Source organism: Sinocyclocheilus grahami, unplaced genomic scaffold, assembly GCF_001515645.1.
Source record: "Sinocyclocheilus grahami isolate Dianchi unplaced genomic scaffold, SAMN03320097.WGS_v1.1 scaffold7.1, whole genome shotgun sequence".
Classification (NCBI taxonomy): domain Eukaryota; kingdom Metazoa; phylum Chordata; class Actinopteri; order Cypriniformes; family Cyprinidae; genus Sinocyclocheilus; species Sinocyclocheilus grahami.
The window spans coordinates 1152357-1167342 of NW_015505186.1; the positions used below are offsets into that span (position 1 = coordinate 1152357).

At 35.9% G+C, this 14986-nt stretch overlaps 1 protein-coding gene across 2 annotated transcripts in view; it reads right to left on the reverse strand.

The window, feature by feature from the left end:
- Nucleotides 1-13436, reverse strand: part of LOC107588673 (pbx/knotted 1 homeobox 2) — a 71753-nt gene extending 58317 nt beyond the window's left edge. Inside the window, exon 1 of one of the 2 annotated variants that reach the window (XM_016276889.1) lies at nt 13376-13436. The gene's annotated coding sequence lies outside the window, so the exon portion shown is untranslated. Of the gene's footprint in view, nt 1-11777; nt 11834-13375 lie in introns of those variants that run through there. The other variant, XM_016276880.1, reaches the window with a different exon arrangement.
- Nucleotides 13437-14986: the final 1550 nt, after the last annotated feature.

A 14986-nucleotide genomic window follows, 5' to 3' on the forward strand; every position in this document is an offset into this window, starting at 1 on the left:
CAAACTCAGAATATGACACAAACCTGCAATAACTAAATATGTTAAATAACACAAATGTATCTAATCCCATTTTATTAACCAATGTCTTTGCTGCTGACCTTTGATGATCCAGTTCAACCATACTAATAAGCAAAATTGACTTTAGATAAACTAACAATTGTGTTTCATTGTTTTTTTATTGCTGAAGAGTGTTTCTTCTCCTGCATTCTACTGTACAGATACAGATGTGAATTTACTTTTCCTTCAGCCTGAGGTTTATTCATTACACTTTTTGGTGTGAAAGGGCTTTTACATTTGCTATAAATAGAACTTCTTATATTAAAAACAATCAAGCCCTGCTCATATTTAAAAAGTAACACGAAAGTAAAGCAAAAGTAATGTAACGCATTACTTTCCATAAAAAGTAACTAAGTAACATAATTAGTTACTTTTTTAGGGAGTAACGCAATATTGTAATGCATTACTTTTAAAAGTACAGTAACTTTCCCCAACACTGATTAGCATGCTAACATATTGGCTGTTTATTAGTACTTTATAAAGCTCATATTCTGCATGACCATATTCTATATCCAAAATTAGGAGTTTATTGAGGTAAACGTTGTAGTTAATGGTTGTTAATAGAAAGAATTGGACCTTAAAATAAAGTGTGACCAATAAATATGACTACACAGTCTACTGCAGTCATTAGATCAACACATGTTAAACACCATGACTCATCTCAAACTCTAAATCCTCTTGATTTTGACCCGAGAAGTGCAAGGCTTAGGTGGTAATTACCCACAATGCCTTGCCAGTAACAGCCCCCCAGCTGTTCAAAGACTGAAAGAACAACATTTGCTGCTGTGGGTTTAGAACTTCCTGTTACCATGACAACCATGGAACAATTCATATTCCATGTGTCTCTCCTCTAATAAAGTGTGTAACATTAGGGCGTAATTGTATTTCTGCGCAATATATGAAAAAGCCCTTTGCAGCGAGAAACGCCTGATAGCAGTCGTCAAAAACGTCTGCAAGAATGACAGCCTCTTTGTCTTTATCAGAAGATTGTGACTTGGCATAACAAAATTATTAAAATTTGATAAAATAGTAACATTTGAATATGGATGGCAAGCACAACTAAGCCCATTGCCAAAAACAATGCATATAAAGATTCAAGATTCAAAAAACTTTATTATCTATCAACCAGTGATAGACATTTGTCTTATGTAAAAGGCTCACATATACACAATACAAAACAACAACAACAACAACCAAACCACAATTAATCCACAAAAACACCTCTAAAATTTTAATAACAACTGTCAGGATGATACACTGCTGTTAAGATGCCCTGTCTTACATTGAAGCCTTTTATCTTTCTCAAAAAAGATAATTATCACTGTTGAGCTTTCTTATAGGCACTATTTGCCTGCTGTGTAAAAGATAGATGCTTATCAATCTCAGTGCCCAAAAATGAAAAGGTCTCAAAGGTCCCCCCCCCCACAGCTTAAGTGGTTCAGATAAAGGATGATCAGTGTTAAATGAACGAAACCTCCCACAACACAACTCTTTAGTCTTACTTATATTTAACTGCAGCAAACTCTCTAGGAACCGGAGGACCATAGAATCAACAAATTTTCTATAAGTAACCACGGATTGCTCATCACTCATACAAACCACCAAGGCCATGTGATCAGCATATTTCAAAAGTGGCCATTGATACCACACCTGATTTCGTTCATATATACAGAAAATAAAATAGGTGATAACACACAGCCCTGTGGAACCCCTGAATTCACAATAATACTGTTAGATTTAAAACCACACAGCCTGACATGTTGAGTTCTATCTTTTAAAAACTATCAATAGCATTAAAAGGCATCATGGTGGAAAGTCTCTTTAAGATCACTTATAGTAACTTATGGAAGTGTGACAGGACCAAGGAGGTTGAGTGGAATGAAAGCAGAATTCCTGGGAATTAGAAGGGATTTAGTGGACAATAGCAGGTATTCCCACTAGTGTAACTAGACTCTAGTTGGCGTCACGAGAGGCTTAAACTTCACATTAAACCAGTATGCAGCTGACACAGGAGGCCGCGCTAGACACAACAAGAGGACTATGAAGCACCACGCAGACACATTAAGCTTATATATACACACTGAGAACAAAACAAATGCACATGCTGCATGAAGCAAAAGTTTATTACCTTTCAGACCGACGCACAAACTCACAAAACAACATTAGCGCTTAATGAAGTATACGCTGTACTTTCCGTGTCAAAACAACACTTTCCCACTCAGTGCACAGCACATTTCGCTCCATCTGAATCTTGGAATATTTGCCACAGTCTTCTCTACATTAGCAAGCTACGGAAATCCAAACAGGAGAAAGACTTAACTGCTAAAAATATCTTCAGGCGTAGCAATGAGACAGGTAGATCCAGGCTCTTATCCGAAACAAATCCTTCTAAATCTTTTAAATGGCACACCACCTCACCATGAAATTTTTATTTTCCTCAGACTTTCGGAGAAGAGTTTATGGGAACTTTAAAACCTGTAAAACCGCCGACCTCTAAATGGAAGAATCATACATTTTTATAAAGCTGATGATGACACAGCATCACTAGATTGCATCATAACGGCCATATTTTAATAAATTAATGTAAACATTGTTTCATAATTGTTTTCAGAAATACTGATTTTAAAACTGTATTTTTACACATGTACACTACTCTCTTATGCTCATCAAGGCTGCATTTATTTGATGAAAAATACAGTAAAAATAGTAATTTTGTGAAATACTGTATTATTAAAATGTTAAATAACTGTGTTCTATTTTAATATATTTTAAAATGTAATGTATTCATGTGATGGCAAAACTGCATTCCTCCAGTCTCCAGTGTCACATGATCCTTTAGAAATCATTCTAATATTAAAAAAAAAAATCTTATTTTTATCAGTGTTGAAAATACTTGTTCCTTATTACCCATCCTATAATTAAAAAAAAGAGACTAAACGCTTTTTTTTTTTTTTACCAAAATTATCTGTAAATATTACAAATGAACATTATTATTACTAAAACTGAATTGACAAAAGCTGATGATCACCTTGCTGTGTGGAATATGCATCCCTGAGCTCATATGCTGTTTCGTTTCTCTCCACTCACCGAAGCTCTCTGGCCTTCAGCCAAACTCCAGCTCCCATCTGCCCAAACCCAGACACTCTCTGAGGCCTGCAGCCCGCTCTGCTTCCTGTCCTGGGACTTCAGGAATGAGAGCTGGGACGCGGGAGAGTCAGGCACTGAGCTTTCAGCAGATTCCCTGGCTTAAGATGATTTTCATGAGTCTGTCACTTACACACAAGATGAGACACACACGTGCATGCTCATGGAAACACATATGTGCAGTCTAAGGCCAGTAAATCAAGTATGCAAACATCAGTGCTAATACATTATAAGTGTGCACTACTATTGTACGTACATGCGTTCTTGCATTACTGAGGCGGTAACAAACTTCAGTAATCTGTCAATACTATTACACCAGATGAGTTAGTCCCTTTCAGTTCACTCAGCGGCCATCTTGGTATTGTCCCCAGGAAGCTATTTTTTATGTAGGTAATAGGCATACAAGTATTTTACATTTATGCATGTGGCAGATGCTTTTATTCCAAAGCAGCACTGCATTCAAGGTACACATTTTATCAAGACTTGCTTTCCCTGTGAATCAAACCCATGACACTGACATTGCTAGTGTCGTGCTTTACTGTTTGAGTTAAATAAAATACATTTTTGAAGAATAAATAAAATATAAATGTCTAAAAAAACATTTCATAAAAATTTAAATGTTGCCTTGCCAGCTACCAGCTTGAGAAAAGTTTGAGTTGTAGTAAAATTACTAACTGAAATAAAAATGAAACTGAAATAAAAATAAATGTTATAATATTAGAAATATTTCTTCATAGCAAAATAAAAAAAAACACCTTAACAAAAATTTTAATAAAACTGAAAACAAAAAATTTAAAGCCAATTCAAAACATAAATTTTTTTTATATACATAATACATAATAATAAGTATATAAATAAAACAAAAATAACACTGCTCCAAACCTGTTTGTTAAGATTACAGTATGTTTCACTATTTCACATCAATAAAATCTTCAATAAAATAAAAAGCAATAAAAAAAAATGTTTACTGACTTTTTAATTTATAAGATAAAATAAAAAGTTTTACTCACTTGCTGAGTAAAATTGTCTTTACACTGTTGCTCCTACTGGCAGTAGCTCAGTTTTCTTTTAAAAAAATGCACGTACTGTATATGACAGTGTATGCCAATTCCTGCTTTGAGATTGCAACAGCTACTTTGTTCATTGTGTTTAACACATTTCAGAAACAAAATCCTTCCACCACAATGTCAATAATATCCTTGTCTTGATATTTATTCTAGCTTTTAATTTAGTCTAAAGTACCATTTATCAGGTTTTCCGCTACCACTGAAGCTGTATTATCCACTCTGATAATGCTGGTAGGTTTAGGAAGGACAGGGAGGAATTCCCCTACCCTATGCATTCACCATGACCTCTCACTCTGTTTTTCCACCCTCCTTTTCTAATGGGAAGGAAAAGGTTAACCCTTTCGCTCTTGCTCAGGCCAGTTGTGTTTATTGCTAAAGTCAGCAGAGCTAAAAGGTGTGATGAGCAGTATTATGTGTCTGTGGTGGTTTACAAATACCTCTAGAGTGCATATGACAAGCAGAACTGTGGACAGCGACACGACGCAGATATAAAAGGCAGGTGTATGCCATATTTTGCATTACTGCCACCTTCTGCGCATTGCTTTGCACTTCTGTTCCAAATCTGGCAAGGATGCATTAGCCACCTGGGTGCACATCCCCAACTTCTCTCCCTAACGGTGAGGGCATTCGCTGTCCTCGCTCTTACCAAAAACTTGTGTCATCCTACCCCGGCTATGGCAGAGCGCCACATGCATGCGTCTACATTTCCCCCACACTCTGGGGCAGCAGCTGTTTATGTTTCACTTTTAGCTCAGAGCTGTCATCAGTCCTTTCTGAAGGGCAACGCTATAAAGTTCTAACAGTCAGGGAGCACGAGATTGTTTTCCACGCAGTTGTGGTCGATAAATGGCTGATGCATCGCTGATCAGTCTCCTGGCTGTTATCGCACCCAGTGTTTGCGGGCTCGCATTAATATCATCCCCCGTATGGCAAGTAATGATTTCTCCGAAGACCATCCGTTTCTAGAGTTTCACCCAAAACGGGGCACAATTTCGTCTGCTATATTTATCTCCCTCTAAGTTTTCAATTGAACAGTCACCAGAAGTCTCACGGCTAGCAGCTGGAGAAAACTGAAGTACAGGCGTCTGTCCGTAAGATCATCAACTAGTCAATTTAGTAAGGTCACCTACACAGTAGAGTTTACACTGCATCAGAGCTCACTGAAAATCCATTCATTTCAATGGGGAAGGTGCATTGCAAAGAAAAAGTGGAAAAACATGATGGCTTTTGATATAATATAATATAATATAATATATACATTTTAATAATATAAAAATATATATTTAATATATGCATGCATATATACAGTATATATATATATAAAAAAATTATAATAATTATTAAAATTAAATAATTTTAATAATATTAATATATTTAATAGTAATATATATATGTAATATTATATGGAAAACAATATTGTTTATTAAAAAAATATACAATTAATATTAATTAATATTAATGTATTTAATAAAATACACAATAACGTTAATTATAATTTATAATATATTTTATATTTATTCTATGTGTGTGTGTGAGAGTACATATATATATATATATATACACACATACATATACACACACAATATTTTTATTAAAAAAATTATACATATAATTTCTATTAATTAATAACCAAGAATGAATTAAATTCATGTATTTAATAAAATATACAATTAATGTTAATTATACTTTATAATATATTTTCTATTTATTCTGTGTAAGTATATACATTTTATATTACTGATTGATTGATTAATTAATTAATATATGTGTGTGTGTGTGTGTGTGTGTGTGTGTGTGTGTATTATTATTAAAAAATATTTATATTTATAATTAATAATAACCAAGATATGAATGTATTTAAAAATATATAATTAATGTTAATTATATTTTATATTCTTTTTATACACACACACACACACACACACACACACACACACACTTATCTGGGATGATCAGCCCTCATTTGAAGTGATACTCGCATGTAAGACAAAATTAAAAATATGGATTTGCCTTCTAATAACATTAATTTTAATTCAGGAAGATATCCAGTATAATACAAATGAAAAGAAAAACTCTTCTAGTTTGGTGTTGATGCAGAGGTACTTGAGTCTTGCTGATGAGGCTGTGGGGGTACATAAGACCAAAACGGTTGGGAAACGCTGCAGTAATGTGCTCATTTATTGTGAAGGAACTGCTTTGGGAATAAAAGATTGTTTAATGTTCAAAGACATTTCCAAACACTACAGCCAGAACACACTCAGTCAGCATTTGAAGGTTCATCAACGTTGTCCTAAGACAAGAATGCATTTTGGTTTTAGGTTTTAGGACAACTTCGATGAAAGGTTTTGATCCACTTTAAATGTTGACTAGGGTATATGTATTACACTCCACTTTAAAGGAAACAACTTTAAGCCTTATGGGGCCCCTAAAAACAAACCAGAGCAAGAAGCAGCGATATGTGGTTTAGCACATCCATTAGAAAGCCAAAAATATGTTGTTGAGGCCTTTTGTTGGCGACTGCAACCACCTCTTAAATCTGAAATGACATGAGGTTTTCCCAAAACTGTCGGCACATACTGTACGAACGCAATAAAGCAGCTGGTGTGTGCGAGCGTGTGTGTGAAATCTCTCATGTGCTCGAGGAAGGCAAAGCACCCCGCAGCCTAAAATCGTGCTGCTTATACTGATGTATCAGATATCACCCACCAGCAGCGCTAAACAGCACTGAGCTCTGAGGAATTCACATATAATGATGAACACTCGCACTGTTGGACTGATAAAAACAAGTACATATATAAATAGATAAATAATAGACGAATTAGCAACTTTTTCAACACTAAATTGCACAGCGATTGTGCAAATCACTTTTCACTTATTAGAATAAATAATTTAAGGACATTACAACACTTGACAAGATTATTCTGCAACCAGTGTGGTACAATAACACTGAGAGCCTCCCTTGAGAAAAGTATGTTTTTATTGACACTATAAGAACTCCTGTATCATTTTGCTCATGGAGCTATTTTGAGATACAATATTAATACAGAAACGAATCTCCATTGAGATAAGAGCAGTCACTGTAGGCCAGCTTTCCACACATTCCCAAATCCATTCCCCCTAACTTATGGAAAACAGGTTACTGCAGTTTGTCTGCATTCTGCCCTCCTAAACATAATTTTAAAAAGCCTAAAATTCCATGCAACTTGGTGTTTTTTTTATATAAATAGTATTTCAGCAGCTATCAAAAAGAAATACATACATATTAAAAAGTATTAATACTAAAATAAATCAATTTGAATAAAACTGAAAATATATATTTTGTTTTTAAAATATCTGCAATAATTTCAGATTCTTATTAGCCACATTTTAAACATTATGAATAAATCAAGAAAGTTTTTCTACTTCAAAAATGAGTTTAATTCAGATTGTTACTTGTGTTTCTTTGTGATTATTTGCAAAATTTACTATCAATTTGTCAATGAAACTTGTTTCTTACACCATTTTTTTTTTCAGTGTATTAAGGAAAATTTTGCTGTGCAAGTGTTTAGTTGAGGGCTTTTGTACGTTTTCTCAAAAATCTGAAAAAATTAAAATAAAAAACATAATATTTTTTATATATACACAACATATATATTATTTACAGATCTCTTTATAGATTTATACCATTAAAGGATTATTGAAAGGATCAGTAGCCCCTAAAATATCCAAACTAAACTGGAATTAGTGGTCTCAGTTGAAAGGAAAAAAAATAAAAACAGTTTCCAAGAAGAAAAACTTTTGCAAGCTGTAAATCAAAGACTGCGGCTAAAGCCACCGGGAAGCCAGGTGCTTTATGACGTCCCAGAGGCTGCTCCGTCCTAACGCATTTTATTAGAAAGCCAAAAAAAATAGTTCCTAACGGTATTTGCAAATCAACAGGCAAATAAAACTAGCTGAGACAGACCACTTTGCAAATAAAACTCAGATCCATTTATCTGGATTGATGTGCATTAATAATCCTTTTAAAGCAAGTGAATTAGACGCTATTCAGGAGTCACTCACCATCTCTATAAGGAAAACCATTCCAATGCATTAATAAAAGGAAGAATAACTCAGTCTTTGCTGTTAAGTGATTCTGTCATGTACTGACGCCATTACAGGCATTTTGCACACATACAGCTATCGATCAATGGCTTTCAATGGCTCTGAGCTTGAAAGAGGATGATGGAAACGTGGGGGGGTTCTGTTCGAAACACAACAAAAGATGCACAAATAGATCAGCGGGAGAGGAAACTCCGATATAGCCCAGTGTCAAAGGTCCAAATGAAATCAGGTGGTTGGAATCAATGGTGGTCTGTGTTTGAATGCTCCAGAGGACAGAGCAGGAAGTGTGAATGGGAGAAAAACATGCCTTTATGAATGATGTCATTGAAACGGGACGGAGCGAGATGCCACTCTCGGAGAAGATGGCTTTTACAGTAATAGATGAGAATTCAATGCACTATTTCAGCTCTAATAAAAACGCCGCACTCCAAAAGACAGGAGAGCGAAATGCACACAATGCACCGCAGGAGAACATCTATCTCTCTCCAGTCACGCCAAATGACACCAACATATGAAATGTGTAAAACATGTGAGAACTACAATTCTCATGCTCACTCTAATAAAGAAAATATTAAACATCATTCTCTCTCAACCTTAGTCAAGCACTCTCCTGCCTCTAGCACATTATTTTAATTTGACTGGTTATTATACTCATGCATATATTTATATATTTAGAGGGGAGGGGGGGGATATGAATTGGTCGTGGGTAGGTTTTTTTTCCTACTTTGATCTCAAACAGAGTTCAAATAAAATATTTTCAACCTTTGTCTATGTTGAGAAAGTACTCAGAAATAGAAGTGTACGCTGAGTACATTTATTTGGATTATCAGCATTCCACTAGAGATAAGAACAAAGGCACATGGAGGTTTACAGTCTTGTTCAAGGTTTTTAAATTCAGAATTAATAATAAGCTGCTGCTAATTTGACTCTGCTTTTGATCCTGGTGAAGTAATTATTTTTGTTCTTATGAACAACTTTGTCTGTCATTTGCATGAGATAATAATAATAGCAAAAAACATATATATATATATATATATAAAAAGAAAAACAAAAGTTACCTATGTTTTTCTCTAAAGCAACATTGTTCTGCCAGTTCAAAAGTCACTGCAATATATAGGTGGCTGTCAGGGCATTGGTGTGCAGTTGCTAAGGTGTTGCTCAATACTCATTGGTCAAATTCAAAAGATCCCACCCACAAATCACATTATGATATTCTGGTTTATAGAATTGGATTGGGTCCCTCCTGCAATGGAAATCTAGCAGATTTTTTTCCAGGAATTAAAATCAAACTGAAGGCTTTTAAGACATTTTCGAGATGTGCACAAATAAAATTACTGTTAATGACTGTAAAAACAATGATTTAAACAACATTACGGACCAAATAATACAAATTAATACGCAATTCTTGTTTTTTTTCTTTACAATTCAAGATCTCTTAAAATGATAATTATGACTTTTCTTATACCATTTAGGATATTCAAGAGTTTTTATGACTTTTTAAGGACCCACATAGACTCTGTTTGATGAACTGCCAGGCAGGGTCATTATAGTTAAGTAAAAAAAAAATCTTTACTTGAAATAAAATAAACATTAACTGAAATAAAATATAAACAACTTTACTCATTTGAATTAATGTGATGTACAAAAATAACTAAAACTGAAATAAACAATTATGAAAACATATATTAATAAATGACTAAAAGCGACAAAACAAATTACTAAAACTTTAACTAAAACTGATTCAAATTTGTAATACAAACTATAACAATATCTCAGTGATACTAAAATAAGATCTAGCTCACTTCTCCTCAATAAGTCAAACAATTTCAAGTACTGTACCACTCATGTGTGTAGTACAAACTGTGTGGGACAAGTTACATGCAACAGTTTTAATGCTAAATATTCCTGATTTTTATTAAAAAATGTTATTAATATTTTAAATTAATTTTAAAGCCATTTTAAATGTTGCAGATATATAGACATGAGTATAAGGATAGTCAAGGGCAGATTTTCATCAAGTCATTTGTCATTTGGCGACATCTATTTAAGTGCGTGACAAGTGCTGACATGCACACCAAAGGACGACTTCATCACATTTGTAAACATCAGATCATCGCTTCTTTTTTGGAGACTGGCATTTTCAAGTCTGTGTCTTCTCGTAAATCAAATCAACGTCAGTTCCAACATATCATGCCACGTCTCTCTCCAAGGCCAGGGTGACATGAAAACAGCACGGCCTGTGATGTGAGCACCAGGCTACGGGTGACCGTTAAGTGCCTGCACACATGTAAATCAAGCAAATCCTTCCCCTACCTCCAGATCCCAGGAGAGGAGTTTGACCGCTGTGCCTAGCGGTAGAAGAGCAGCACAGCGAGGTCATTTGGATGCACAGCCGTCTAACAGCAATAACAGGCCCACGTTCCTCCGAGAGCCATCAGGATCAGCAAAGGCTTAGCGGTGGAAGCCTGTAACAACACAGCTCTGTCTCTGTGCATCTAAGAAGAGTGAAGAACAATGTAGCCTCATATTGCTTCACCTTGAACACGCAAGACCCCAGCAGACTACAGGCTGATGAATAATTCTCATTTGAGCATGCATTTTTTATTTTGCACAGATACAAGAGTATCTCATTAACTGTCAACAGACAAACAACATGTGTAAGATCTGAAAATCCAAATGAGACCTGTAGAAAAATGGGCATTTGAATTATTAGTGCTATGGTTGGCATCAAAAACGATGCATTAGAATGGAAGACAATTTTCGAAATAGCTTTATGCAAGTCAAGAAGCATCACAATTGGTTTACAATCTTCCTTTTGCTCAGTTCACTTCCCTCATTTAGGGCGACTGAGTCATTTTATTATTGATTAGACCAAAAGAGCTCCGGGTCCTGCAGTATTGAACCTCAGATTGTAATTTGCTCGTAATGTGGAGAAGGGGAATATGCAAATAAAGTCTGAGTATTTTGTGTTTGCAGTTTTGCCCCTGGGCAGCTTGTCCCGTGACACAAATCATCAATTAAGATCCCAGCAGGGATCTCGGCATTTAAATTAGTTTAAAACCCAACATGAATGTCGACTCAAAATTACCACCACATTTCACAAGTCCAAACAAAATCATCCAGAAAGACTCTTCTGCTCTCCCCAAACTGCACGGCATCTTCTCCCGTCTTTCCTCTCTTCCTCCCTCCTTCTATCGCACTCTTTCTCTTCCTCCTCCTCCTCCTCCTCCCTCCCGCGCGCGCTCTCTCTCTCTCTCTCTCTCTTTCCCTCACTTTCTCTCTCTGTCTATCATTCTCTCCCCTCAGCCCTCGGCCAGTCTGTATGAATAATGTCCTGCCTTTTGTAATGAGAGCGCGAGGGAGGAAAAACACGCTGGAGTGTTCGCCCGCTCCGCGCTCTGACATTGAAAATGAATGACAGCTTACCTGAATGCCAATCTTCATCAGACTGACACCAGGCTGACAACACAGCCTATACTCCCCTACACCAGCCGTGACGTCTGCCATATCAGACCCCTCCCACCATCTCCCCCCTCCTCTCTCTCTCTCCCCGTACCCCTCGCTGCCGAGTGTACACCTCCGCGGTTCCTCTTCCACTGGCGTTATTCCGTGCAGCCCGTACCGAACACCCCGGGCCCTGCACGCGCATCTCCGGTTCATTAGCGGCGGTGCCGGGCGCTGGCCCCCTATCGGCATTAAACGAGACTTACGTTCGGCTGCAGGTCGCCTTGGCTGTTCGCCTGGTCGGAAAGCAGAGGAAACCTATTTATGTGTGCCACAAGAAACGAGAAAATGTGCCACTTGGTCAAATCCCAAATGTATGTTTAGTTAGTTATATAGAAACTTAACCCATAGGTTACAAGCAAAGTCACGACTGAGAAAGACTAATCTAGATCAAATATGCTAGGGGTATTTTTTTTTTTTTAGGACCCCAGTATAAATTTAAAACGGCTTGTACATTTTCCTGTATAAGGCCCACGCAATATTACTAAAACAACAGGTTATTAACATGAATTGTCTTTTATACTGTCATTGTACTGTAGCCAAATACAATATAACCAAAATACTATATGAAAAAATTAGTACTGTCAAACGATTAATTGCATCTAAAATAAAAGTTTTTGTTTACATAATAGGCTATATGTGTGTATTGTGTATATTTATTATGTATATATAAATACACACACATTAATGTATATATTTAAGAAAAATATGTTATTTATTAAATATATTTAAATATGGTATAAATTATATGAACATAAATATATACATGTCAATATTTTTTTAATATATGCTGTATGTGTGTATTTATATATACATAAATTAAATATAAAATAAACTTTTATTTGATGCGATTAATCGCTATTAATTATTTGACAGCACTAGAAAAAATATATTCAAATGAAGATAGTAATAATAATGGATGTAGGCCTGCATTTGCGCACCACAGACAGACAGACAGACAGACAGACAGACAGACAGACAGACAGACAGACAGACAGACAGATAGACAGATAGATAGATAGATAGATAGATAGATAGATAGATAGATAGATAGATAGATAGATAGATAGATAGATAGTAAATAATTTATACGCACTACGTATGCTCAGTGTTCACATAAACTACAACTCCCAGCACTGTTCGCTAGATACTGCAACCTGATTGGTCTATTCGCGACACAGGAAGTGTGGAGGTAAACAGAAGAGATGGTGTTTCCATGGAAATATTTCATACTTTATGCAGCGTGTATCAACTACGCAGTTGGTTCCAGCATTCGGTTGTTTTATGAGGTAAATGTACAAACTGTTCAGTGTTTAGAGTAGCCGTTAAAGGTCTACAATTGATTCGTTTGCTGGCTTAAGCATTCATTTTTGATGAACTGCACGCTTCCCATCGTTTACTTCCTAATTATGCCAGTTGAATTGAGTTAAAAAAAAACAGTAAATGTCTAGGAATAGCAGCCAGACGAAGATACACGCGCCACATGGTTTGCGTTCATAACATCAGCTTGATATACTTACAGTGGATTTAGCGCATGCATCCATCATATCACGCTTCCTAAACAAGACATTCTCTCGTCCAGCTACAGGCAGTGTGGGCCCCAAACAGGAGCTCACTGCCGTGCATTCGAAGCCACATTAATAAAACATGGCCTCTGCTCTGTGCTTTGCTAGCCGGCTAATTGGCAAATTAGAAAGTGAGATGCGTTAAACAAGAGAACACTGCATTCGCCTGAGACAGAGCCCCCTCCCACATACACAAGCACAGACACACACAAAGACATCTCTCTGTCTGAAGTTTAATGTAGGTTGTGGCCTCCCATGGTTTAGGCCTCATAATCTAGTTGAGGTCTGTAGGGACGTAGGGTGCTGTTAGTATTCAACACTATCACCCTGTTCAGCTTTAATTCATGGAAGAAAAACAGACAGCAGAATAAAAAATAATGGCAAGAAAGAAGTGTTTTTCTGATGTATGATAAAATAAAGGTAAATCCTGCGATATAAATAAAAACAAAATCATATCACATATAAACTATCTAGCTTACATTACTTAAATATTTTATATTTGTAGTGTATGTGTATTATATATATATATATATATATATTTGTATTTATATATATATATATATATATATATATATATATATATTATTGCTGGGCAACGATTAATCGCAACCAAAATAAAAGTATTTGTGTGTGTACTACTGTGTATATTTATTATGTATATACAACTACACACACATGCATGTGTATATATTTAAGATGTTATGATAATATATTAAATATTGATATATACAGGTGCATCTCAATAAATTAGAATGTCGTGGAAAAGTTCATTTATTTCAGTAATTCAACTCAAATTGTGAAACTCGTGTATTAAATAAATTCAATGCACACAGACTGAAGTAGTTTAAGTCTTTGGTTCTTTTAATTGTGATGATTTTGGCTCACATTTAACAAAAACCCACCAATTCACTATCTCAACAAATTAGAATATGGTGACATGCCAAGCAGCTAATCAACTCAAAACACCTGCAAAGGTTTCCTGAGCCTTCAAAATGGTCTCTCAGTTTGGTTCACTAGGCTACACAATCATGGGGAAGACTGCTGATCTGACAGTTGTCCAGAAGACAATCATTGACACCCTTCACAAGGAGGGTAAGCCACAAACATTCATTGCCAAAGAAGCTGGCTGTTCACAGAGTGCTGTATCCAAGCATGTTAACAGAAAGTTGAGTGGAAGGAAAAAGTGTGGAAGAAAAAATGCACAACCAACCGAGAGAACCGCAGCCTTATGAGGATTGTCAAGCAAAATCAATTCAAGAATTTGAGTGAACTTCACTGAAACACAGGCCGTTTTACCTGGGCTAAGGAGAAGAAGAACTGGACTGTTGCCCAGTGGTCCAAAAGTCCTCTTTTCAGCTTTTCAGATTTTTGTATTTCATTTGGAAACCAAGGTCCTAGAGTCTGGAGGAAGGGTGGAGAAGCTCATAGCCCAAGTTGCTTGAAGTCCAGTGTTAAGTTTCCACAGTCTGTGATGACTGCAATGTCATCTGCTGGTGTTGGTCCATTGTGGTTTTTGAAAAGCAACGTCACTGCACCCGTTTACCAAGAAATTTTGGAGAACTTCAT